The sequence below is a fragment of the Ursus arctos genome, unplaced genomic scaffold, assembly GCF_023065955.2.
Source record: "Ursus arctos isolate Adak ecotype North America unplaced genomic scaffold, UrsArc2.0 scaffold_25, whole genome shotgun sequence".
Lineage (NCBI taxonomy): Eukaryota > Metazoa > Chordata > Mammalia > Carnivora > Ursidae > Ursus > Ursus arctos.
In genome coordinates, this window is record NW_026622930.1 from 29,229,003 (window position 1) to 29,256,962 (window position 27,960).

The 27,960-nt window shown below is 40.5% G+C and overlaps 1 protein-coding gene across 15 annotated transcripts in view; it reads right to left on the bottom strand.

Moving 5' to 3' along the window:
• The window catches only part of SIPA1L1 (signal induced proliferation associated 1 like 1), a 446,735-nt gene that overhangs the window by 316,378 nt on the left and 102,397 nt on the right, over positions 1 to 27,960 (bottom strand). For 13 of the 15 annotated variants that reach the window (XM_057318467.1, XM_044391372.3, XM_048219779.2 and 10 more), the window contains one exon: positions 12,353 to 12,441. The gene's annotated coding sequence lies outside the window, so the exon portion shown is untranslated. Of the gene's footprint in view, positions 1 to 12,352; positions 12,442 to 12,526; positions 13,871 to 23,231; positions 23,699 to 27,960 lie in introns of those variants that run through there. The other 2 variants (XM_057318469.1, XM_044391373.3) reach the window with 2 other exon arrangements.

Here is a 27,960-nt window from a genome sequence, read left to right on the forward strand (position 1 = left end):
ATGAAGAATATTATACTAAAAGCTATTTGCAAGAACCATTCAATTACCAAAAGCATAAATACAAATAGTTTACTTCCTGACTCTCCAAGACCACATTACTCAATACACTGCCTTACACAGATGCACCACTTCATAATTTTTTAAGGACTTTCTGCCTTTTATCTTACAAGTAAGGTACCCTTAAAAAGACTGTGACGTTTATATTTCCCATTCATAGGTGAAGAAAGGCAGTGTATTCAAACAACTTACCCAAATCAAACAATAACTCAGTGACTTCTGAATTCTAGGTCAAGGAAGCATCTGTTTTATATAATAGGCATAATGTGTTCATTTCCAAAAAGAAGGCACTCAAAAGAATACAGCAACAATTGGGGTACCTGGGTAGCTCAGTTAGTTAAGCACATGACTCGATTTCGGCATGGGTCATGATCTCAGAGTCATGAGATTAATCCCCACACTGGGCTCCACACTCAGCATGGACTCTGCTTGTCCCTCTCCCTCTGCTCCTCCCACCATGCTCCTCTTTCTCTCTCTCTCTCTCAAATAAATAAAATCTTAAAAAATAATAATATGGCAACAATTAATAAATTCTCAAAATTCAAAGAGTAATCAATCATTTATAACATGTTATACAATTGTTAGACCCCCTCCAACAAAAAAAATGACAGTACTAGGAAAACTATAAAATGGAAAATGTATAAATTGCTGCTCCATGTCTACCAAACCAAACACAAAGAAAGTAACCACCACTAACACTTTCTAATGTAAATGAAATCCACAGCAGGAAATACACTAGTTTTCAAATCACTGAAATATAAGACCCCCCCCCAACACACACACACACTTTCTTCTTTTCCATACATTGCAAGAAGTAACACTGAATTAGGGTTTTACAGACTAAAGACCAGTTTAACAGTAATGTATGTCAACTAAAAAGCTTCATGTAAATAAACTAGAAAGTAGATGGACGAAAGAATAGGACAAAAGTAAATGACTGAATATATGCTTACTTCCATTACCTCCAGAAAAGACAATAAATAAAAGAAAAATGGGATTAGAGACAAAAGAATATTAGAGATGTCTACAAAATTCCAAAAGATGAGAAACCAGTACTTAACTGGAAACTGAGCAGACCGGAGAAAGATAAAACCTAACTGCCAAAGACAGGAGTGAAGAGGCCACCAGGAAGAATATCCAACTAAAATAAAAGGTCTGCTCATGATTCAGAATTCCAGAAAGGCTAAGAAACTGAAGGGGTGAGGCTGAAAACAAAAGGAATTGGATTTGAGGGTCCGCATAGAGGACCAATTCCCTAACCCAACAACTGAGCAGCTTACTAATAAGAATGAGAACAGGGTTTATTCTGCATACAACTAATGAGAGGGTTTGGCCAGGCGTGACTGACTGAAGGTAGGAATGAGTCCCTGCACTGAAAACCTGAGGCATCAAGTTAACAGTAGAAAGATGGCCCCTTCAGACTCAGACTGGAAGACTCTTCTAGAAAAAATAACCAATCTGAAGGAAAAGACAAACAAACTGGTACCTGGGGACTCGCAATGAAACAGCAGGACCCAACCTCATCATCCAGAGCAGAACCCCAGACACTAACCCCACCATGCACGCTGAGTTTCTAACCAACTTTAAGACAAAGAGCATGCCCAGAGAAAAAAGAACATTATAATTATAGTTATAGGAACAATTTACCATGAAGATATAACAATTACAAATGTATATGTATCTCAAAATAGAAGCAAAAATAGAAATAAGGAAAGAAAACAACAATGAAATGATTATAGTAAGAGATGTTCACACTCCATCTCAGTAATTGATAAAATTAGACACAAAAAAATCAGGAAAGACACAGAAGGTCTGAACAACACAATCAACCACCTTGACCTAAATGACATTCGTAGACAATCTAAAACTGAAGAATATACATTCCCTTCAAACGCACATGGCACATTACCAAGATAGACCATATGGTATGCTATAAAGTAAGTTTCAATAAATGTAAAAGGATTGTAATCACACAAAGCATATTTTCTGACAACACAGAATTAAATTAGAAATCAGTAACAATAAGATATCTAGGAAAATTCCAAATGTACGAAAACTTAACAACATACCTCTAAATAGTTCATGGATCAAAGACAAAATCAAAAAGGAAATTAGGAAATATTTTGAACCAAATAGCAGCAAAAATAAAACATACCAAAATTTGTGGGATGCAGCTAGAACAGTAATTAAAGGGAAAATTTAAACTTTAAAATGTTTAATATAAGAAAATAAAAAGGATCTGCCACCATGACCCTAAGCTTCTCCCTTCAGAAATTGTAAAGAACAGAGCAAACTAAACCTAAAATAGAAGGAAGAAAATAATAAAGAGCAGAAGTCCATGAAGTAGAAAACACAGGGACACCAGAAAAAATTAATAAGACCAAAGGCACATCTTTAAAACAACTGTCAAAACTGACAGACTTCCAGTTAGATCAAAAACAGAGACAAAGACAAATCACTAGTACCAGAAATGGAAAAAACATATACCACCAGAGAGCTTATAAAATTTAAAAAGATAATAAGAGAGTATAATGTGTAACTTTATGCCAACAAACAGCACAACTTACATAATATGGACAAAATTTCTTAAAAAACAGAACCTATCAAAACTGGCACAAGATGAAACAAAATCTAAGTAGCCCTTTACCTTTTAAAGATAGTAAATCTGTTATCAAAAATATTCCAGGGGGCGCCTGGGTGGCACAGTGGTTAAGCGTCTGCCTTCGGCTCAGGGCGTGATCCCGGCGTTATGGGATCGAGCCCCACATCAGGCTCTTCCGCTAGGAGCCTGCTTCTTCCTCTCCCACTCCCCCTGCTTGTGTTCCCTCTCTCGCTGGCTGTCTCTATCTCTGTCGAATGAATAAATAAAATCTTTAAAAAAAAAAAAAACAACTCCAGATGATTTCACTGGTAGATTCTATCAAACATTCAAGAAGGAAATTAAAGTTTTTCAGAAAATAGAGGAGGAAGGATCACCTCTCAACCATTTTATAAGATTAGATTAATGCTAATACTAAAGGCTAATACTAACCTGACAAAAACATTACAAAAAATGAAAATAACAGAGGTGTATCCCTCATGAATATCTTTAACAAAATTTTTAGCAATTCAAATCCTATAATATATTAAAAGGTATATTATGAGCAAGGACAGTTTATCCCAACAATTGGTAAACATCTGAAAATCAATCAACATACAGACTAAAGGAGAAAAATCTTAGGATCAGAAATAGATGCGGAAAAGGTATCTGACAAAATCCAACAGGCATTTATGATAATACTCCCCACACAGCAGGAAGAGTTAGAGAACTTCCTCAAACAAATGCGGAAAAATACCAAAGGCAACACCACACTCAAAGGTGAAAAACTGATTTGTTTTCCCCTGAGATGAAGAATAAGCAAGAATGCCTCTACTTACCACATTTTAAACAATACTAACAGGAGGTCCTAGCCATTCAGGAAGGCAAGAAAAAGAAAAGGGAGAAAGATCTGAAAGGAAGAAGTAAAACTTCTTATCTGCAAATCATATGATCGTTTACATACAAAAAATCTAATAAATGAATTTAGCAAGACGGCAAGATATAAAGTTGACGCAAAAATAAAGAGTTAAGTATTTTCTTACATATTAGCAACAAACGATTAGACAATAAAGTTTTTTTTAATCCCACTCTTGGGCGTATGAATATTGGGGTGTGTATGTATGTGTATGTACACCCACCAAAATGAGAGAATTGACAGAGATGACAACACAAAATCTAGAAAACAGAAGAGCAATCAAAAAAGGAAAAAAAAAAAAAACCAACCAAGGGACCTCCCCCCACCCCAAGATGGTGATAAAGACAAGTCCCAAAATGGCAGCTCTGTGGAGGCTGGACAGCAAGCCATTCACCAACATGACATAGAATTCTGGGATGGACAACGCCAAGAAAAACTGGAACTGACAGACACCCTAATATGTTTTACCATTTGAGTCTTTATAGTCCTATCAGAATGTTTAGAGCAACATTACTGATCAACAGAAAGCTAAGCCAATTAAAAACAAAGTAACCACTATCTCTAAGTTAGAGAAAGAGCGAGTGACCATTGAATAATCTGTGGGCATAGGCAGCAATATTCAAATGATAATACTGCAAATATTAAATGATAGCTTGACCAAAAATTAGATAATATTATCACTGGGAGTGGGGTGCCCCGTTGGCTCAGTCAGTATAGCATGTGACTCTTGGTCTCGGGGTGGTGAATTCAAGCCCACATTTAGCCCACCTAAAATAAAAATTAAAAAAAATTTTTTTTAATTATCATTGGGAGGATGGGGAAAAAAAGTCAGGAAGTTAAATCCTCATCTTCTGCAGGAAACAGTCAAAAGATAATGCTTAGAGTTGAAAATCCAAGCCCTTGGAGTAAAAATAAGTTATTTAAACATATGGCAGTAAATGCCAGAAGAAACAGCTAAAAAAGAAAACCTGAAAATGGCTGCTTCTGAAGACCAACAGGTGAAGCACGGGATTTTTTCAAGTCTGAATTACAATTTTACTTACGATTTAAACCAGGGGTATTATTACTTTGCCAAAAAATAAAATAAGTTAAAAAAAACAAATAAATATTTCAAATAAAAATCTATTGCGTCAACCTTGGGGCCTCTGTCAAGGAAATATTTTTAACTGGATTTGGTGTCTCTAAGCAAGTTTCAGACAAAATCAGTTTGAATAAAATACATGAAATGTATATAAACAATTATAAAAAATTAAAACACCCACTTTTAGAAAAACAAGTAGTTCAATAAAAACATAATTTGGCAAAAACTAAGACTCAGAAACACTAGGGCCCATATCAAATATATCCAATTTCCTGATAAATACTGCAAATGGTAATTGAGGAAGTAAAATATTTTTTTCAAAAATACTCACATCAGCCTCAGAGAATATACAGTATGCTACCCACTGTAGCAGGCACTTTATTTCTGATGCTCGGCTGCCCACCGTAACATGAAGTATTTTCCAACACTACCTAACAGCTCCACAGCCCAGTTCCTCAAATTCATAGAGATGCCCTCAGGGGGCACATCACCAGTCATTTCCAACAGAATAACTCTAAACTCCACCCCATCCAATCTCTAGAAGGTGAATTCTTCTGCAGGTATGTTTTGCAAAACAGCGTTCAAGTCACAAAAATACCAGGAAGGGAGGGAAGAAAGGAAGGAGAAAATAATGACAAAATTTTGAGAAACATATACATTTTTAAAACACTTGTAACATTTTAACTCATTCCTTTAGATGTTAGGTGGGAGGCTTTCCGGAACCACTGAAATACTATTCATAGTTCCATCTAATCAGAAACATTCCAATTAAATGAGTGATATTGATGTAATTATCTGAGAAAACACTCAGGGGAACTCTACAGATGGCTTCGACAGTAGGCTCCATCCTGTGGGGCAAGTTCTCACTGAGGATGGATGAGGCCCGTGTACTCATTCCTGTGTTTGTCGAGTGTAATCTGTGATTACGCAATTGAACATTACAGCCACCTCAGGCCATTCTGTGTTTAAAGAGACGTGTTTATGGCCATATCCTGCCAAACGACCATAATACCACTTAACCTCAGTTTAACCACTGCCTGAATAAACTTGTTAGGATTACACTGAGATACAGACGCAAAACAAATAATGGGCCAAGAAATGTGATGTCCACATACTGAAGGGGGGGGTCCTTACATAACACCCCTTAGTCACCACGGCAAAATGTACTTGAGAATTTACATTCTAAAAGCTGAAAAGTTAAATAGAGAACAGGGACAAAAATAACAAATGCCAAATTCCAAAAAGAAATGAATTCCTCTGAAGGGTGGGGTGTGTCATCTCAGAAAGCAGCCCCAAATACAATGTTGTTTCTGGATCTACCCGAGCAAATCAGTAAATCTACAAAGAAGAAGAAAAAATGAATCTGAGCGCATTTTTACAATGTGCTGTACGGAGCAGACTGCACCAGGTTACTGACTGGAATCTCCCGCCCCATCGACTGCCCCCCAATTGCTTCCTATGACGGAAGGCCACTTTGGGTGCCACACTCACTCGGAGTGAACAAACCCACACGGGAAGGTGAACCGGCACACCCATTCTCTGCCAGCCAATTATCTAATGGGTACTGGCCAAAAATCTTTCTTTTTCAACATGCTTATAAGTTACAAACCAGGAATGAGACAATACGATGATGTTTGAAGTGTGCTTTACTTGTGTTCTTACTTCTCAATAAAGAGTTCAATCTGTAAGGCTAAAAGTCCAGCAAAAGATCCACTTCAACCATCCAGCCACCATATTTTAAGGCTTAAAAGGGAGGGATGCTTTAAGGAGACGGAGTAAGGGTGAAGCAGCTGACGCCCACCATCACAGGTACTCCAGACTACGCACTTAGACCTCAGCTTTATTTTATCATTCAAGTGAAAAGTGACATAAGAGAACACAAGGAATACGGGAAACCGTATCTTCGATAAAACTCCATCTATAATGATCATTATTGAGAAATAACTACCCACAGCCACTTAAAATACTCAAAACTATACCTATAATAAAATCATAAGAATATGTATTTCAACGTCCTTAAAAAACTTAGAGGCTGGGGCGCCCGGGTGGCTCAGTCAGTTAAGTGGGAACTCTTGATTTTGGCTCAGGTCATGATCTCAGAGTCACGTTGGGGCTTAAGATTCTCTCTCTCCCCCTCTCCCTTTGCCCCCCGCCTCTGTCTCATTCTCTCCCTCTCTAAAATAATAATAATAATAATAATAATAATAATAATAATAATAATTAAATTAAAAAATAAAAAAAACCTTTGAGGCTGTATTCCTGTACTTTCTTCAACAGAGATAGACCATTTTAATCTTTCATTTGTCATGAATGAACAAACCCTTCCGGCAGTATTCTCCTTATTACTCAAGGCAAGGGGAGGCATTACTAGAATTCCATTTCGCAATTCATCTACATTACCAACGACAAATGTTCTCCCAAGTATTTCTTACTCACACTACTATAATTTAGGACCGGCGGCTGATGAAGTATAGAGTGAACTATGTAGCCCAATATTATGTTACCACTGAAGAAACAACATTCATGTACGAAGTTATCCTGTTAGTTAATTAACAGAATTCAACATCAACTCCCCATTTAGTGGTCTCTTTTACTCCAAAATACCACTATTCAATAAACATTTGTTTTTATTATATTATGATTCTGCTTTTATTATAAATGCTTTCTACAAAATGGATACTAGGAAGCGTGGACTATTTCTGCAAAGATTAAATTATTACTAGTACTAAAAAGTAAAATATGCAAATACAAGTAATTTACAAAGTAAGCTGTGATGTCATTAGGTAAAAGTACCATCTCTGATTCAGTGAATTCCTGGCAGACTGTTCAGCATCATAGGTGGAAGCAGGATCTTTGAATCCTAGACCCATTACTAGCCTTGGGCAAGTGATCTGTCCCCTCTGATCCTCCATTTCTGTATGTTTAACCTGGAGAACATTACCAATTTCGCTGGATTACTGAGAGGAAGAAATGGGACCATGTATATAATGAGCTCCTAGCACAGGGCCCGGCATAAGTAAGTCCTGGCCATCTTGCTGCATTGCTGTTTTACTCAAGGGAAAAGTATGAGCAATCACACCTAAAGGAGTTAAGAAATATACATACTAGTCTTTAAAAGTCTATCCAAATAGTGAAATGATAATACCACAAAAATAAACTAAATTTATAAAGATCATATGAAAAAATTCTCCAAGGTCTAGTATAATTTAACCACATTTTTTTTTAAAGTCTAAGTTCTATCCTGACTTGAGTAGAAAATGTCTGAGATTTCATTCACGAGACATTTATTACTCCATCTCCCAGTGTCTGTAAAACAGAATAAATGTTTTAATAAGGGGGCGCCTGGGTGGCACAGTGGTTAAGCGCCTGCCTTCAGCTCAGGGCGTGATCCTGACGTTATGGGATCGAGCCCCACATCAGGCTCCTCCGCTATGAGCCTGCTTCTTCCTCTCCCACTCCCACTGCTTGTGTTCCCTCTCTCGCTGGCTGTCTCTGACTCTGTCGAATAAATAAATAAAATCTTAAAAAAAAATTTTTTTTAAATGTTTTAATAAGAATTAACTAATGGTTTAATAAGAGCTAAGAATGTTCATTAGCATTTTTTATAAAAGTAAAATACTGGAAACACGCTAAGTCCACCAATACGGAAATATATGAAAAAATTATGCAGCTATAACAAGAATGGGAGGGGTTTATATATACTAATAATGGAAAGATAGAAGACATATTGTCAAATTAAAAAAAAACATACAAAATACATAAAATAAGACTCCACGTTAATACACCCAAAGGAAAAAGTATGTCACATGCACATATTTATGGACTTAAATTCATATACAAAGGATCAAAATTCTGCAACCAACAGTGACCTCTTGGTTCTACTCTGCGTCAATCTGTTATTTCACTACTTTCATGAGACCACCCTTATATGTTACTTGTGTAATTTATGAACCTCAAGAAAGGTTAGCAAATAAATACACGAGGCTAAAATCAAGTAAAAATACATTTTAAAAAGCACTTTATACAGTACGTTTACAAAAGGATTTTGCAATTCTTTAAATAAATCCTTTAAAGCCCTTTAACAGGGGTGTCTGTTAAGCATGTAACTCCTGATTTCGGCTCAGGTCTTGATCTCAGGGTCATGACTTCAACCCCATGCTGGGCTCAAGGAGCCACCTTAAAAAAAATCTGTTAACATAGTATCTAATTGAATCCCCACAATACGCTTCTAGAATTTAAGGTAGTATCCTTATTTTAAAAGTGAGAACAGGGGCGCCTGGGTGGCTCAGTCGTTAAGCGTCTGCCTTCGGCTCAGGGCGTGATCCCAGCGTTCTGGAATCAAGCCCCGCATCAGGCTCCTCGGCTAGAAGCCTGCTTCTTCCTCTCCCACTCCCCCTGCTTGTGTTCCCTCTCTCGCTGGCTGTCTCTCTTTGTCAAATAAATAAATAAAATCTTTAAAAAAAAAAAAAAAGTGAGAACAGACTCAAGTATTTATTAATCCACAGTTAATCCAGCAGAAACATATTCCCCTTGACCCTAAATTCAGTGTTCTGGTCTTCACACTCCAGTACCTCCACAGATTGAAAATGCAGCAATGCAGTCATCCGAAAGACTCTCTAAATCTCTATCGTGCTTCTATTCACGTGACAGTTTGGAGCGTGGAGGAAAAGACATTCCAGCAGGAGTCAAGGATCAGGGTTCCAGTCTCAACGACATCATCACTGAGACTGCATGGTAAATCACACTCCGTAACAATGATTCTAAGGGGGACGCACATCAGCGTCAGCAGTGATGTTTTTAAATAATCCTAATAATAATACTAATACTCAAGCCTGATCTCCAGAGATTAGGACTTAATCTGGGCTGTTAGTAGGTTTATTAAAAGCTTCCCAGGTTATTCTAAGGCACAAGCTTGGTCAAGACCACAGGTATCCTTTTCCGATAAAAATAAAAATAAAAGATACTAAAAATCACTTGTGCCATATACACTCTGCAGAGCTGAAACGAGGGATGCATGTTATATGGGAAAGTCTCCTATAAGCAACGAAACACCTCACAAATGTAAAGTTATTATTATTCATTCATTCAAACATGTACCACATCTTCCATGTGGCGGGCATGTACTTGGGACAGAGAGAAGGCATCACCACCCTGCAGAAGCTGGGGAGCTACCACGTCCCCAGTAACTGCTGAGCTGTGCGAAAAGGCATGGCAGAGGCACAAAGGTGGTGGTGATCAGCCCAGTCTTGAGGTCCAGCCTTGGGTGATGGTGGGACGAGGGCTTAGAAAGGCCTGCAGAGGGGCGCCTGGGTGGCTCAGTCAGTCAAGCATCCGACTCTTGATTTTGGCTCAGGTCATGATCTCAGGGTCGTGAGATCGAGCCCAGCATGGGGCTACACAGTCAATGTGGAGTCTGCTTGAGATTCTCTCTCTCTCTGCCCCTCCCCATCCTGCTCTTTCTCTCTCTCAAATAAAAAATAAATCTTTACAAAGGAAAAAAAAAAAGAAAGAAAGGCCTACAGAAAGGAGACCCTTGAACTAGATCCTGGCATTTTAACCAGAGGGCACATCACAGGCAGGCAAGTACTTCAAGATGGCCAGAGGCCCTCAGAGAAAGGGCTCAGGCTCCTGGGGGGTCCTTAAGACCCTTTCAGGAGGTCTGTGAGGTTAAAACTATTTTAATACTCGTGCTACGACACATCACCACCAAAACCTAGAACAACCCAAATGTTCTCCAATTGGTAAATGGACAAACTGCAGTATATTCGTACATTGGAGTAAGACTCAGCAATTAAAAAAAAAAATTAGCGATACACGCAACAACACGGATGAATCTCAAATGCGTTATGTTAAACGCAAGAAGCCAGATTCGAAAGGCTATGACTGTATAATTCTATTTATATGACATTTGGAAAAAAGCACAACCACAGGACAGAGAAAAGGTCAGAGGGTGCTAAGGCTAAGGGCAGGCGAATATTTCGGGGTGATGGAAATGTTCTATATCTACACTTGTTTTAACCCAACCACCTGCATTTGTCAAAACCCAGAGAAGAATTGTACACTAAAAAGGGTGGATCGCACTGTATAGAAGTTACACCTCAATAAATCTAACTTGCAAAAATAACACTATGCTATTCGCCTTTTCCTTCTCTTTCTCTCTTAAATGTACACGGTTTGCCAGAAGCTCATGACTAATGATGTCATCACCCTCCAGCCAAGGGAATGCAAGCTTATATATCCTTACGTTCTGAATTTTTCTCCATTTCAATGCGGTAAACAGCGATCGATCAAATCAACATAGACACAAAGCTCTCTTGGGCTTCAACACTTCTAACGTCAGGGTTTCTGAGACCCAAAAGTTTGACGACCACTGCCCTAGGTGATGGGGAAGCCCAGAAGAATCCTAAGCAGAGGGTAAAAGCATCTAACCCCACAGGGAAGGGCCTTCAGGGAGATGAGTAAAGAGTTACTACCAGGGCGCCTGGATAGCTCAGTCAGTTCAGCGTCAGACTCACGTTTTCTGCTCAGGTTGTGATCTGAGGGCCTTGAGATCGAGCCCCGTATTGGGCTCCCTGCTCAGCGCGGAGCCTCCTTAAAAGACTCTCTCCCTCTCACTCTGCCCCACCCCATAAATAAAAATAAATCTTCAAAAAACAAAGAGTTACAGCAGAGTCTGACTAAGGCTGATCCCAGGAAGAACTGGAAAGAAATTATGTCCACACACCATCTGCAGCTTGTTACAAACCCTGAGCCAGCTTCTCTCTACTGAGTTCTCTCTGTTGGTGTGTTAATGCTTTGCAAACAAATTTCTGTCAACTGGTAACACAATTAGGAGATGAAACTGGTACAAGAGCCATCCTACAATGCATTACTGATACGTGATTTTTGGATTACTCCCCTTCAAACGATGCCAATAATTTAAAGTTGAGTTTTAGATATTTTAAACTTGGAAAATAACCACCTTAAAGAGGTACAAAAGCTAATATAGAAGAGGGGACTCCATACCTCGAAATCAAGTAGGAAAACTAGGTAGCTGATTAAAAACCAATATATCACTTCTCAGAAATATGCTTTCGTTTGTATCCAGAAACACTATGACAATCCCAACTCAGCAAAACACTTTCTATGTAAATATGGTTTTAATTGGATGGGAGGTGCGGGGGTTGTATCTTTTTGGTCTGCACAGTTCCCTCTCCTCCTGGGGAAAAGTCTTTTCTAAATACTGGCCCTATACATTCCAAATTATTTCAAGTACAGAGCTTTTTCTATAATCTTCTTATGCCTACAACTGTTTAGTACTTTGAGAAGCCATAGAGGTAGAGAAATTAAACTGAAAACTATGTTTTTAAACTTTAAATACATGGAAAACAGATGATAGATCAATCGATCAATCATGGGGAGGAAGTGGTAGGTATTAGAAGGATGATCTCCTCCACCTAAAAAAAAGAAAACTTAAATACAACTTTATAAGCCATTTTAAATGAGTGTGTGTGTGTTAACTGCCATCACATACTGCTTCTCTAATGATTTTAAGTAGCCAACCCCACTGACACCTCTTAGGTAATCCCGAACAGGTGGAAACCTGTCCAGAGCAATCAATCTGCTGCCTTTTAGAAAATTCACCTATACTTCTACTCCTGGGAAAGGGGGTAGAGGGCATGCCAGACGTCTACCAAAGCAGCTGTGTGTTATTAAAGATAAAGTAAAACGAGATTCTTACCTGACAGTACAGTCCTTTTGATCGACTTCTTATACAGAAATCCTGGGTATTAGTTTACTGCCATTCACATTCAAAACTGAACCTAAGGACTGAAAGGGGGGAAATAATTAATTTGAAATACATGCACAATGAAGATAAAAAACATCAGTTTGATCAAAGATGAAATTTCCGTACACTTGTTGAAGCCAAATGGTTTCTGCAGGAAACCTGTTTTCTGTGACTCAAATCCAAGATGGAAAACGTGGGTGGTTCTTCCTGTCTCACCATTAAGAGTCAGCCAATTGGCTGATGAAGTTTTCACACAACTTAAGCTCAAACTCCAGCCTTCCATCTGCTCTAATACTGCCATACCTTAGGGAAACGAAAGAAAAAGAAAGGCTTTCTTCCACCTCGAAGTCAGTCTTTCACAGGTACCTTACTCCATCCAGACTCTACAGGAGTACAGAACTTCAGATCTTCAAAACTTCAAATCCAGAAGATGTGAAACATAACAAGAGCTGAATCACAAAATAATTGAGGGGCTTTACAGCTGTCTCTGACTTTGGAGCTATGGTTTCTAAAAAAATGACACACGAATCTCTCTTGGATACTAGACTACGGTCGCAGTGTGACTGTGGAGCAGGGACTTCCAGCCCAGTCGGCTTCCCCAGAGCTCCACTTCTTCCCACCCACAAGTCACTCCCCATTTGCCAAGGCGTGCCCGCCAACAGATACTGTATTTGGGCTTCTAAACAGACAAGCCTGCCAGATGGGGATATGAACCCAGCAATTCTGCAGGCTATTTCTGCATATCCACCTGGAGCTAGTCAACTAGCCAGTGTGATAGACAACTGAAAACGCACACACCATACACACCTTCGAGGAGAAAGAGACCCTGGGCACAGGATACTAGCACGGGAAAACAATCACGGAGACCCTTCTGCCAGAGGCCTCCTCACACGTACCATCTGTGGGACACTGGCAAATATAAGACCATAAAGTAGACGGCTACACCCAACATTAACACAGGGACTTCAAGTGGCAAACCGCTCAAGGGGAGCAACGGCCCAAGATTCCAGGCCCAATCTGGAAACTTCTCGCGCCTCAGGAAGCTGTCTCAAAAATGCGAAGAGGCTCATGGAGCGCAGGCTGCTTAGCAGAGGAGGGCCTTTGGAAAGCCACCAGTGACTGCCCAGCAGGTCCTTCCAGAGCGACTCCCCTGCAGTCACACGGGAGGACCCACTTGCCAGACTAGAGCAAAGGACACTGGCTCCAAAGTATTCATCCCGAGAGAGCTGCTCTGCGGGGAGACAGTGAAACTTGAAATACGCGCACCGTCTGTACGTTTAAGTTTTAGGAAACACAGGTATGGAGGCACTAAGCAGATTATGAGCAAAGACATATCATAAGCTCTCCGAGCTGGAAGAGGCTGCAATACCCCATTACCACATCCTACCCCATAAAACCATCATCCTACAGATAAGATGAAGTCAAAATCTCCTGACTGCCAGCCTGGTGCTCTTCCTATCACACCCTGCTCTTTAATCAACCGGGGAAACGATCTTTTGGAGCATATTAAAATCAAGCTACAACTCCGTTGCAGGATAAAAATCTTGTTTAACCATGTGTTGCAAAAAAAAAAAAAAAAAAAGATTAACATAAAAGATTAAGAAGTGAAACCTTTAGAGTAATTCCCTGCTGGGGATGGGGGTAGGGCAGGGTTGGCTATCTTTCTCCATACAAATATGATTGAATCTTAAGGGAAAATGTACTTAAAAAATTATATACAAAAACCATCTCTTTTTGAAAAAACTCATCACTTCCAAACTTGTACCTCCAGTGAAAAAACACAAAGTATAATGCCTTACTTCACTTATATAGAATGCTGAATTGACAAAAACAGCAATCCTTTCTTCCCAAGTTGAGGTTGAAAATATTTTCTAAATAAGGTATTTCCACTGTGCTATAATTAACTTCCTCTATTATATTATATTTAACTTCAGAGCAAATCAAATAGATTTATTCCCCCATTGTGGTTTTCTTTAAAACTCTGATTTAACACTTGTAAGACAATAATGTAAGGTGATCTTTCATTCTGTTCATTTTCTCCAATTCCAGATGACAATTCCGCAAATCAGCACAAAAACATGCATGCTTATACACATAAAAAGAGAAGAACGCATTTTGCATAGGATGGAATATCTGCATGCATTTTTGAAACTTTTAAGATAAAACATAAATCTCAGAACAAATTCATAATTGCCCCTAGGTTACCAAAGAGAGGCCTGTATACTCCTCTCATATTAAGGATACTTCAGTTACAATTTGTGATGAAAGTTAGTACCAATTCTGCCATGAATCGGTTGTGTAACGTTGGGCAAGTCATTTAACCTTTGGGCTTAAGCTGACATGAAAACCTAGCACAGTCTATTTCTAAGATATTTTCTAGGTTTCTTAATATCTTCCTAAGACATTAAAGATCATCTCTACCTCCCTTGAATCCTAAAAATCAAATACATCTTTAAATAATAAAAATGAGCACTTAGAAGTTACATTATGCCCCAGAACTTATTGAGAGACTACCAGCAGGTTAGATAAATGAAAATTTCACAATATTATGGACTTTATCTGCATTAAATGTATCTCCCCGTCTCGTGTTCCAGCTTCTCCGAGCAGGTGCAGAAATGCACTTTGACATCTGGATGACTCTGCTGAAGGGTTTTTCCAACTCTCCCCAGGCCTTGATTCCTTCCTCTTCCTGCCCGCTGCATCAGGACCCTGATTCTCTGAAATCTGGCTCTATTTGCCACAATGCTGAAAATGAAAGGCTTTTCTATCAATTAGATTTAAAACCAGCTACCATCCAAATCTATATCTGTACATTTTTATCACTGAGTAATCTAGATTTTAATGTCTAAAGAATTTGTTCCACTGATAACATCTGAAAATTTAATGACTTTTTTTTCATCCAAAGCCGAGTTCCTTCCTTATTGCCAAATAAGCAAGGAAGTTTCAGAATACTGCTTATAACACAACTCACAACCTTAAGGTAATTTATTTTCTTTACGTACCAACTGGTGATTTTTGCCATCCCCTGTGAGTTCATGAATAAAATAAACACTAGGATTGAGAATCTGGCATTTTACTAGTCGAACCTAAAGAGCAGTGTTTTGCCAAGTTCATTCATTCAGACACTATCTCCTACAGGGCAGGCACTATTTATTCTTCGTGCTGGCAACATACAAACTGACAGAAGTCTGCCTTCACGGAGCTTGTAGACTGATGGAGGAAACATCCGACACACAGATTATGGGTGTAATATAGACATAATATATATGATGTACTCATAAGCAGTAAACATAACATATAGACATATGACATGGGAGACAGATACATGTGAGAGGGACTATGTGCTACTGAAAAGAAGGGAGGCCAGGATGGCAAAGTACGGAGGGGTAGGTGTGAATGGAGGGAAGGTGAATTGCAATCTTAAGTGGGTCAGGGTAAGACTCACAGCAAAGACTTGAAGGAGCTGAGAAGTGAATCAAACTAAAGTTTCCTAGTAATTTTTACCTTGTACTGACTGTGCATGTAATAGCAATGCCTTATCAAAACAATGGTATATGAGAAAATTTACAAACAGCCCAGAAGACTAAACAGAAGAGAGCTGTGTGTAAACCCCCTTCATTTTTGCAGGTCAGTTTACCAAGTGAAACTTACATCTTCAACTAGGTGTGATCATTATGCGTTTTTTTCCTTCCCCAACTGTTAATCTGAACAAACTTCTTTTATCTGTGACCCATTTTCCTTAAAAGTCAAGAACAAATTTCCAAATATTACTTGATGCATGAAAGAACAGTGGTATTATCCAACCAACAACCCACTGAGACATCCCAACCAGGACTTAAATCTCAGTATGAGAACCCAGGAAGCACTGGAGCTTCACCCCACTGGAGAGAAACCCATGCTTTCCCAGAGGGGTTGGTGGGGAAAGACCAGACAAGCTGTGAAATCAGGAGGCCACCCCCCCACCACCACCACCACCACCAACCAGCTGTCTAGCCTCGAGCATATCTCTTCACTCCCTGGCCTTCGATTTCCTCAACTATAGAATCAGGGCACTGGACCATGTGATTTCCAAGCCCCTTCCAGTGCTAGGTACGTTTCAGAAAAAAAGTTAAGGTAAATAACCATACCTGAAAAATTATAACAATGCTAAGCCACTATTACAGATCCACACACTTTAATTTGTTCTTCTGAGAACAAATTTATCCTGACTCACGCATAGACCCTCAACTCTCTCAAATCAAAAGATTCACAAGAATGGGTCTGGACTGGTTCGCCAAGGACAAAAGAACCTGCAAAAAAATGGTAGTATTTTTGTCTTGGCTTCATGACCAACATACTCTCATTAGACTAATACAGAAACCCTAAACTAACACAAGCATGCACCTGCGGGGTTTCAAACACTCTTTATGCGTCACCACCCCCAATTTTAAAAAGTGTGTTTTGAAATAGTAGGCCTCCTTCAAAGTTCCTTGCAATCCATTAGTCTTCTTATCATGGTGTTATTTCAAAAAGGTGCTGGGATGAACATCTTATTCAGAGAGGCCTAAAATCTCTACTTCCTCTCCCCACCGTTAACAGCTCTCTTCTGTAAAGCCCACCTTCTCGATGCAAAATTTAAAAAGAAAGCAAATAAGCCAACTGGGGATAGAAGGATTATGTTTCCTGCCTTTTTGGCCCTAAAGTCCAGGCAAGGCTTGTGAGTTAGGTTCTGCCAACCTGGCGCACCACGTGGGACCCCTTCAGAACAGAGTCACGATACGTGGGAAAAGGAGCAAGGCGAAGGATGTGTGGCACCCACTTTGCTGGCCATGTGGAGTGCTTCTGGCTCTGGCTTCCTGATTTGGAGAATCCTGACCCAGGCAGGGGCAGCAGCCCCGGGGAGGGCCAGTCCCACAGTACAGCACTGGCAACCATTCCCAGAAACTCAGCCTCAGGGCTCTTTCTTCAGCCCTCCCGACGATTTGCTAAGCTACCTATCACCCCTAATAAATCCCTTTCTGTTTACACTAACTAGACTAGATCTTAGTATCTGTAACCAAACACCCTGACCAATTCACGTAGCGCATATTCCTTTCATTATTTCCATATACAAGAGCTGAGATTGAAAGACACAAGGAACACACAGAACATTCCACTATAAGTTAAGAGTTCTTTGTTTCCAGCCAGGGCTCAAATCCACAATCAACACTTCCAACCTTTCCTTATATGTACTTTCTCATAAATTTCATCACCTCTCCCATGCAAGGAGAAGAAAATGATTTTGGCCTAACTAATTTTCTATCAATAAAGAGTCTGATGACAGTAACTTGGCGAGATATTTGAGAACAGGATACAACAAACATCGCTTTCTATACCAGCTCAAGTTTATGGAGAAGCCTGCAGTGTTAGACAGCACGTTGAGAACATTCCCAAACTGCAGACAAGGTGAGCTAATGCTGTGTTGCAATGCCAAAATGATCAGTGCTCTATGCCAAGGCACAGCTTAATTCACGGAGCAGCAATGAACTTTTCACTTCTTTTCACCCATCCCTCAGGGCAAGACAATCATGTTAAAACCGCAGACACATCAGGTAACTAAAATATTACCCTACAACCGAACACCAAAAGCAGACCGGAAACGCCGAGAAGTGACTATGCATGTTAAAATTCTCTTCTCGGTAGGAAGACATTAAGTCCCATAAAATCAGTTGACAAACACGAGAAAAGTAATCAGTTGTTAGCAATACTATTCTTTGAAATGGCAGGAGAATCTTACAAAGGACATTTGATATCTCCGAATAATCCAATTACTCTGTCCTATCAAACCGCACACAGATATTTCTCAGGTAATACTCAAAGGCAAAACTTTTATAGAAAAGATCACTTACACACTCCTGAAGCCAATTAATGACACTGATACTCATGCAGAAGGTGACTCAACGGTCTGCCAAATAGAAAGTGGGAATTCAGTTCAAGGGAGAGCCCAAGGACGCGTGAACAGAGACTCCAGACGAGTCTACTAAGGTCAGCGCCAACCTGGCCCTGGGTCACAGGTACTCAGAGCCGCCCCAGCTTCCTGACTGCGCCACCACTTCCCCTCCTGCTGCCCCGAACTGCTTTCATCAAATAGTCTGTAGCACACTTAGCGTGAACACTGGTGGTGGGGACACTAGGAATACGCAAAAGTCAAAAATGACTATATTTTCCCCTAAGGACGAGGCAAATGAGCTTGCACAAGACAACTCAGAGCCTGGCTTCTTCCAAACAAAATTTTAGAAACAATAATTTCATAGAGCCTCTGGGCAAGCAAGTTACTAAGATGAGTATGGAGCTTTACTATGATTACACGTGCACCGTATGTGCCCTTGAAATGCATCTGGCTTTCTCGCTCGCTCTTTTTTTTTTTTTTCAGAAATGAAGTATTTCTGGGCTAGAAATGACACATGGCCTACTTTGAAGTTTTTTTATGGTTTCTCATATTTAGACTCTAACCTCAATCTATTGCAGGTTTAAGGATGGATAGGATGCTCATTTATTAATAGTATCAAAGTCAAAAATACATACGTAATATTGCACATGAGTGATTCCCAAAGCTAGTCTGCAAAAACAATACTACAACTGTAGGGCCTTAGAGAAATGGGGGGGGGGGGGGGCAGGAATTTGTTCATGAGTATTTCATAAAGCTAGCTAAGTGTATCCAATTTAAAGCGTTGCTCTTTATTCTGAGACTATGTCCTTTTTATTCTTTTGGTATTCAAATGGCCTTTCCTCATAAAATGCTGAAAATTTTAATTTCTTTAATTTAAATTCAATTAATTAACATATAGTGTATTATTAATTTCAAAGGTAGAGGTCAGTGATTCATCAGTCTTATATAACACCCAGTGCTCATCACATCACGTGCCCTCCTTAATGCCCATCACCCACCCTCCTTAATGCCCATCACCCAGTTACTCCATCCCTCCAGCAACCCTCAGTTTGTTTCCTATGATTAGGAGTCTCTCATGATTTGTCTCCCTCTCTGGTTTCGTCTTATTTTATTTGTCCCTCCCTTCTCCTATGATCCTGTTTTGTTTCTTAAATTCCACATAGGAGTGAAATCATATGATAATTGCCTCTCTGATTGACTTATTTCGAAATGCTGAAAAATGTTAAAAATTGTATCTGTAACCTGTACCTTCTCTATCTCCAACATCCCAACTCTCCTCCTTCCAGTGGCTCAGGCAAAAAACAAAATAAAATAAAACCTAATGCCATTCTTGGCTCCTCCGTCCCCCTCCACACGTCCAGACCATGAGCATATCCTGTCAGCCTTGCTCTCAAAACACACCCATAAGAACCACCTCTCACCACCACCATGAAGGTATGGAACATTTTCATTGTCCCCAAAGTGATATCAAAATGGCCAGTAAACGTATGAAAAGGTGCTCAACTCCCTTAGTCTACAAGGAAGTGCAAATTACAGCCACAATGGAACCCTCTACCATCCACCGGAACAGCTACAGTTCAATGGCAGGTTGAATGTGGAGCCAAGAGTTGCCAAGAGTGTGGAGCTCCCATACAGTGCTGATGGATCACCCCCTTGGAAAGCTGTTTCTCAACATCTACGAAAATGAATATATGCAAACCCCATGACCCAGCAAGTCCACTTCTAATTACATCCCCTATCGATGTCTGCACCAAAAACACACGCACAAGAAAGGCAGCACTATTCACTTGCCAAGGACAGGAAACAATTGTGGTGTCATCATACAATGGAATGCTCTACAGCAACAAAAACGAACCCACTACAAATACCTGTAAGGACAGGGATGAATCTCACCAACACCATGTTGAATGGAAGAAGCCAGAAACAAAAGAACTTATTACACATGACTACATTCATAGAAAGCTCACTAACAGGCTAAATAATAAGTTACACAACGAGTAGTCAAGGGGTAATACTGTGGGAAGGGGTGACTGAGCCTCCTAAGGGGCTATAACATTTTTTTTTAAGATTTTATTTAATTATTTGAGAGAGAAACAGTGAGAGAGAGCATGAGCAGGGGGAGGGGCAGAGGGAGAGGGGGAAAGAAGACTCCCCACTAAGCAGGGAGCCCCAAGCGGGACTCGATCCCAGGACCCTGGGATTATGACCTGAGCCGAAGGTGGACACTTAACCGACTAGGCCACCCAGGTGGCCCAGGGGCTAGTAATATTCTATTCTTAACCTGAGTGCTGATTACACAAATGTATTCACTTTGTAAAAACCCATCCCACTGCACACGTACTTTTTTGCACTCTTCTATATGTTTTTTTCTACTATTATATAAAGTTTTATTTTGTTTTTAATTACCTTCTCAAAAAGGCTTCCTCAGGCCTGGCTTCATGAACATGTCCACTGCTCCCCAGGACCGCACATCCTTTCTGCCCCTCCCCCTTATTTTTCCTCTTTAGCACCTGTCAGTATCTGAATACTGTGTATTTTACATACTAGATCTATTTTACAAACCTACCTTGTTTACTTTCTGTTTCCACACACTAGAAGTTCCACGAACACAAGTATTTTTTCCATTGTGCTGAGTATGTATTACTGAGTCTCCAGTGTCTAGAATAATGCTAGCTAGCATCGATAGTAGGCACTTAATAAGTACTGATTTAATTCATTGGTTAAGTACACGGCCTTGCCCAATTCGATCATGCTTGTGGATCTGAGCTGTAAATTCCTACCGCCGCCACGCTGTTCTGAACAATAAGCCGGTTCTGTTCTGCTCTGGCTTCAAACTGCTCCACGTGGTTCTCAGACCTCTCATCTGCTGGATCATCTGTGGGGCGCCCCCGTTCTTGCTATTCCCAGAGCAGGTTCTGGCCAGTGTGGGTACAACACCAACACTCTCAACTCTAGAACCTCTGTGTTTATAAATGAAGCCCAAGGCTGCATTAACTTGCTCCTTAGCAAAATCCAACCCGTGGACTCATACTGAGTTTAAGGGCCAGTGAAAGTAACCAAGAAACTTAACTCTATTTAACTTTTTTCTTCCCCACATAAACATGTAAATCAAGAAGTATTCACATCTTATAATGGGGTCTTTGGTTTCTGGTCCTTTGGTTTCAGGGGTCTCTCCACCCATTCCTACTGCAAGTTTTAGCTCGCCATTCCAACCCTTTCATTTATTTTTTTTTAACTGTATTATTTTTAAGTATCTCTACACCCCATGTGGGCTTGAACCCACAACCCCAAGATCAAGAGCCACAGGCTCCTCCGACTGAGACAGCCAGGCACCCCAACCCTTGAATTCTTTTAAGGTGGTGTTGTTTCTCAATCTTTTGTTGCTATCGTTCCCTAAGGAGACTTTTTAGACATTTTCCTAAATCCCGCTCCCCCGTGAAATTTTAATACCACACATATGCTGTATCTCTACTTAGGTACTAATGTATATTGCACTTCCATTAAAGAATAAAATTGCTGCCCTCGCCCAATATCACTTCCTCCAACATGTGTGTTTTAAAACCTTGCTTCTGTCAACTACCTTACCTTTCTAAGGTACAGCTGTCAACAATAAAACCATTTCAGTAAAAGATAAAAGCTGTGGGGCTGAGATCAAGAGTCCCATGCTCCACTGACTGGCTCAGGCGTGTTACTCTTGATCTCAGGATTGTGAGTTCAAGCCCTGTGTTGGGTGTGGAGCCTATTTAAAAAAAAAAAAAAAAAGATAAAAGTTGTAACCCAGGGAAGTACAGAGTCTAACAGCACAGCAGGAAAAGCTTCCCTCCCAGCTGAGGCAAATCCATTAGAACTACTATTTTTCAAGTACACTTCTCCAACAAGCCACAAAACCCACCTAATATCCAGCTCATATTTTCCATCTTGTTCATAAGGACAGCATTTTGTTAAACTAGACACTTTGCTGAAATCAAAAGACAGCAGTCCCTTAATGAATAACCTATCTCACCTTCTTAAAATCTGTTTTTAAAAAGAACACAGGATTAGCACAAAATGACTTATTTTGTCTCTCCTAAACCCCTCTAGAATCTGTTCCTTTTTTTGACGTGGCCTGCATACTCCCTACCTTCACTGTTGTAAGAGGTTCCCGTTCCCCTAGGTTCAAATTAATACTTTTTATTTTCCACCTTATGAGCAAACTTTTTAAATGCAAATCTGATCTGTCTGCTCCCCGGGTATTTTAAATCTTTCCGGAGCTTTTTACTCCCAGTAAAGTCCCAACTCCTCAGCATGATATGCAAAGATTTTCACTGTGAGGCCAATCAGTGGCCAGTCACATCTTCCCATTTCTAGAAAGCTTTTCATAACCACTTTACCCAGGAGAGCAGAAATGCTCTTACACCCACACCAGCTGGTACCTGCCCTCCCCCACCTCATCCACTAGCCCCTGGTCTCTTCCTATTTTAGAAGCAACATCACCTCTTCAAAGACTTCCTTCCTCTTCTGCCCCTCTCCTTCCCAGAGCCACAAAGCAACTCATAACCAGCTTTACAGACACTCTGCATGCATTTGGTAATTACTTGCTTATCAGAATGGGTCTGTTTTCCCCCACAGTGGAGCCATTTAAAGGATGCGTGCAAGGAAAGGCACTAAGAATACTTGCTACAAGCTGATATCCTAAACTGGGAGCTTGACATTCATCTTTGTATTCTAGCACCTGGAGTACCAGGAACCTATGGGAATTTGAAGCCCAATAAATATTTTTGGAATGACAAACCCTGCTGGCTCCAGATAACCACTATCTCTTTCTCTCAGTGTTATCAAATCACCTGTTTAAATCTAGACTCAGTTTCTGCCAGAAATTCACAAGCAACTTAATCCATTTTCCTTTCTTTAGAAAACAAAAACACTGATTTCAGCTTCTCTCACCTTCTCATTTCTTGAAGTTTCCAACTGGGTTCCTCGAAAATAATTGCAGAGTTTTCGGTATCCTAGGAAACAACTCATTTCAGCCCTGAGATTTTTACCTACTTTGAGTGAGAAGACTCTCACTTTACTGCATCTTTTGTATTCTCCCCTTCTCTGTCTGAAAACCACTTCCTTGGTAGAGAGGAAAGCAGGAGGAGTGAATGACTCTGCACTCCCTCCTTGAAGATTAAACAGTGAGTCTAGCTTTGTTCTTCTTCCTCGCCTTGTTTTATAGATTGAACAGTAATTTGCATATGCCTTATCTTTATTAAAGCTGAACCCAAATATACTTGATAACACAGCAAGTCCACTCTTAGACATATATCCATCAAAAGCACGCCCATGTGCATCTCAAAGGACATAACAGCCAAAGATCAAAAATTGAAACCCAAATGCCCATCAAAAGTAGAACATATCAGTAGTTGTATATTCATACAATGGAAAACGATAGAGCAATAAAAAAGAACTATAGCTACAAGAAACACATGGATACATTTTACAAGTTAAACAAAAGAAACCAGGCACAAATGAAAACACCCTTGATGATCCCATTTCTATAAATTTCAAAAATATGTAAAAACAAATCCATGGTATTAGAAGTGAAGAGTGGCTACCTTTGGGAAAGAAGGAAGCTGATGATGGCAAAGGTGTACGAGAAGGCTTCTGGGGACTAGGCACATTCTCTTTCTTGACCCTGCATGGTGATTACACACGTGTACTCATTTTCTGATGATTTACTGAGCTCTATCTTCACGATGAACTTGATGTGTATTATACTCATAAAAAGTCTTCTTAAATCATTGTGGTAATTTCAAATCCTTCCCTGCAACTCATGGGTCATTCTAGAGGCAAATGTTTCTAAACATTTGTTGCCATTCAGTCTGTTCTTTTGTTTGCATGTTTACTATCTGCCCCCTCTCCTTTGTATACCACTTAAAACGTGGCTTCCTAAGAAAGTAGAAACACAACCCACAGAATAGGAGAAAGTTTTTTCAAATCATATCTGATAAAAAAAAAATTGTATCTATGCTGAAACAATCAACAAAACAAAGAGGCAACTCACACAACGGGAGAAGATATTTGCAAATGTCATTACAGATAAAAGGCTGGTATCCAAGATCTATAAAGAACTTAATCAAACTCAATACATGAGAAACAAATAATCAAATCAAAAAATGGGCAGAAGATATGAACACTTTTCCAATGAAGACATACAAATGGCTAACAGACACATGAAAAAATGTTCAACATCATTAGCCATCAGGGAAATTCAAATCAAAACCACATTGAGATACCACCTTACACCAGTTAGAATGGCAAAAATTGACAAGGCAAGAAACAACAAATGTTGGAGAGGATGTAGAGAAAGGGGATCCCTCTTACACTGTTGGTGGGAATGCAAGTTGGTACAGCCACTTTGGAAAACAGTGTGGAGTTTCCTTAAAAGATTAAAAACTGAGCTACCCTATGATCCAGCAATTGCACTACTGGGTACTTACCCCAAAGATACAGATGTAATGAAAAGAAGGGCCAAATGCACCCCAATATTCATAGCAGCATTATCCACAATACCCAAACTGTGGAAGAAGCTGAGATCCCCTTCAACAGATGAATGGATAAAGAAGATGTGGTCCATATACGCAATGGAATATTACTCAGCCATCAGAAAGAATGATTACCCAACATTTGCAGCAACATGGACGGGACTGGAGGAGATTATGCTAAGTGAAATAAGTCAAGCAGAGAAAGACAATTATCATATGGTTTCACTTATTTGTGGAACATAAGGAATAGCAGGGAGATCGTTAGGAGAAGGAAGGGAAAAACGAAGTGGGGGAAACAGGGGGAGATGAACCATGAGAGACTATGGACTCCGGGAAACAAACTGAGGGTTTTAGAGGGGAAGGGGGTGGGAGGATGGGCTAGCCTGGTGAAGGGTATTAAGGATGGCACGTATTGCATGGAGCACTGCATATTATACACAAACAATGGATCATGGAACACTACATCAAAAACTAATGATGTACTGTATGATTACTAACATATCATAATAAAAAAAATTGGATCTAGGGTATACAAACAATTCTCAAGACTCAACAGTAAAAAGACATACAACTCAATTTCAAAATGGGCAGAGGAGGGGCGCCTGGGTGGCTCAGTTGGTTAAGCGTCTGCCTTCAGCTCAGGTCATGATCCCAGGGTCCTGGCATCGAGCTCCACATTGGGCTCCCTGCTCAGCAGGGAGCCTGCTTCTCCTTCTCCCTCTGCCCCTTCCCCTGCTTGCACAATCACGCACTCTCCCTTTCAAATAAAATAAACAAAATCTTTAAAATAAATAAATAAATAAAAAATAAAATGGGCAGAGAATCTGAACAGACATTTTTCCAAAGAAGATATACAATGACCAATGAACACATGAACGATGGAAGCGCCTGGGTGGCTCTGTTAAGCATCTGCCTTCAGCTCAGGTCATGATCTGGAGATTGGGCTCCCTGCTCGGTGGCGAGTCTCCTTTTCCCTCTCCCGCTGCCCCTCCCCCCCTGCTTCTCCCTACTCCCGTTCTCACTCTCGCGTGCTCTCTCTCTCAAAAATAAATAAACAAAATTCTTTTAAAAAGCACATGAATGATGATCAACATCATTAGTCACTAAGGAAATGCAAATCAAATCCACAATGAGATTCCACTCCCCACCCCTGAGGACTGCTGAAATAAAACCACCAAACAGTAGAGCAACGAGCACTGGCAAGGATGTGGACAAACAGGAGCCTTCACACACGGCCGATGGTGGGAACGTCAAAGGGTACGGCTACCCTGGCAAACGGTCTGGCGGGATGAATACAGAGTGACTCCAGAAGTCAGCAACTCCACTGAGAGCTGTCCGCCCAAGAGAAATGAAAGCATGTGCACACAAAAACTTGCACACGAACAGCAGCATTCTTCTTAACACGAAAAAGTGAAAACAACCCAAATGTCCATCAAATGATGGATAAACAAAATGGTGTATAACCATACACGGACTAGCACTCGGTAATAAAGTACAGATGCACGCTACCACATGGATGATCCTTGAAAACATCATGCTAAGCACGAGAAGCAAGGCACAAAGGACCACGTGTTACAGGATTCCGCCGACATGAAACATCCAGATTAGGCAACTCTGTAGACAGCAAGGAGATGCGCGCTTGCTTAGGCCTGAAGGTATGGGGTGCGCGACCCAAGAGCTAAAGGGCATGGGGTGTCTTTCTGAGGTGACGAACATGTTCTCAAACTGTGGTGATGGTTGCACGAAGCTGTGAATATCCTAAAAACCAGTGAATTGTGCATTTTCAATGAGCTAATTATGGTATGTGAATTATATATCAATAAAGCTGTTATTTTTTAAAAATCTGGCTTCCTTTGCAGTGGCCCCAAACAGCTGTGCTGCCTTCTCAGAAGCCGGCCCCATTTTTGCTTAGCAGTGTGATTTGGCATCTCCAATCACAACTTTTGTTTCTTGGAGCTTCCCACCCATCTGGATGAAGCCATACTCCTTTTTATAGTTCTGCTGGCCTTGGAGGTACCCTATCTTTTCTCTGAGCTTTGTGAAATCTCCTCCTAAAAATTTAGGCCGTGACACTTTTCTATCATGAAAAAAATGGAAGCCACTTCCACCCAAGGTTCTCAGCCTGAATCAGTGAGTCACAATTTCCACCTTCTACCTTCTAAAAATAGATCGAGGACTTATCAGATGTCTCCATATATTGGGTTAAGATGTCCACAAATATACAGACAGTTGAAGTGCACCATTTATAAACTACCTTCTCCTGTGGCAGCTTTGAACTTCTACATGTTTATTCAGGGATGCATGTAAGATTAGGCTCTGGGAATACAAAATTGCAAAAGACACAGCCCTGGCCTTCAAGGTCTAACAGGAGATGCAAACACAGAAAAAATAACTTTAACATATTCTGACAAAGCTCCCCCAGCTTCTCTCTATCCTGCCACTTAGTAAGTGGCTTGTAATTTTCTGTTACCCGTCTGTCAGCCTGGCTTGCTTTCCTGAGAACGGACGTGCCCTCTGAGTCCCAAAGACTGACAGTGACCTGAACCCAGGAGAGCTTCAACAAACTCTTGGTTGAGTATGTGAATGAAAAAGCTTGACTATGCAAGGAGAACCAAGTATATCCTACACCAGCATCTGCCCTGCTCTCTTAACCTCTTCTCGGTTACAAATCCCAGCCGCACTTGGCCTGAGCATAGTCCTTGCTGAGGCCGGTGGGGAGCAAATGAAGCTGGGAAGATACCCAGGCTGATTCCTCCCTCTCTGCCCCCTGACCTCTCCTCCATCTGAGCTCTTAGCTTTCCTACCCTTGCCTTCCTCCATCTGACACCTGGGGAAAAATGCTCAGGATAACCTTTCAAAAAGACAACTGTGATGAGATGGGATGTTCCTGTGTAATGTAGATAAAATTTATGGCTCCAAGAACCCACCATTATAACCCAAATGAAATGTATCTTTCCATCAGGGTCTTTAAAAACCCAAGGGAAAGAGACCGGGACAGCTGAAAAGCTGGGAGGGCTTGCAAGAAGGGAGGACCAGGGGGGGGGGGGGGGGGGGGCCACCTGGGTGGCACAGCGGTTAAGTGTCTGCCTTCGGCTCAGGCCGTGATCCCCGCGTTACGGGATCGAGCCCCACGTCAGTCTCCTCCA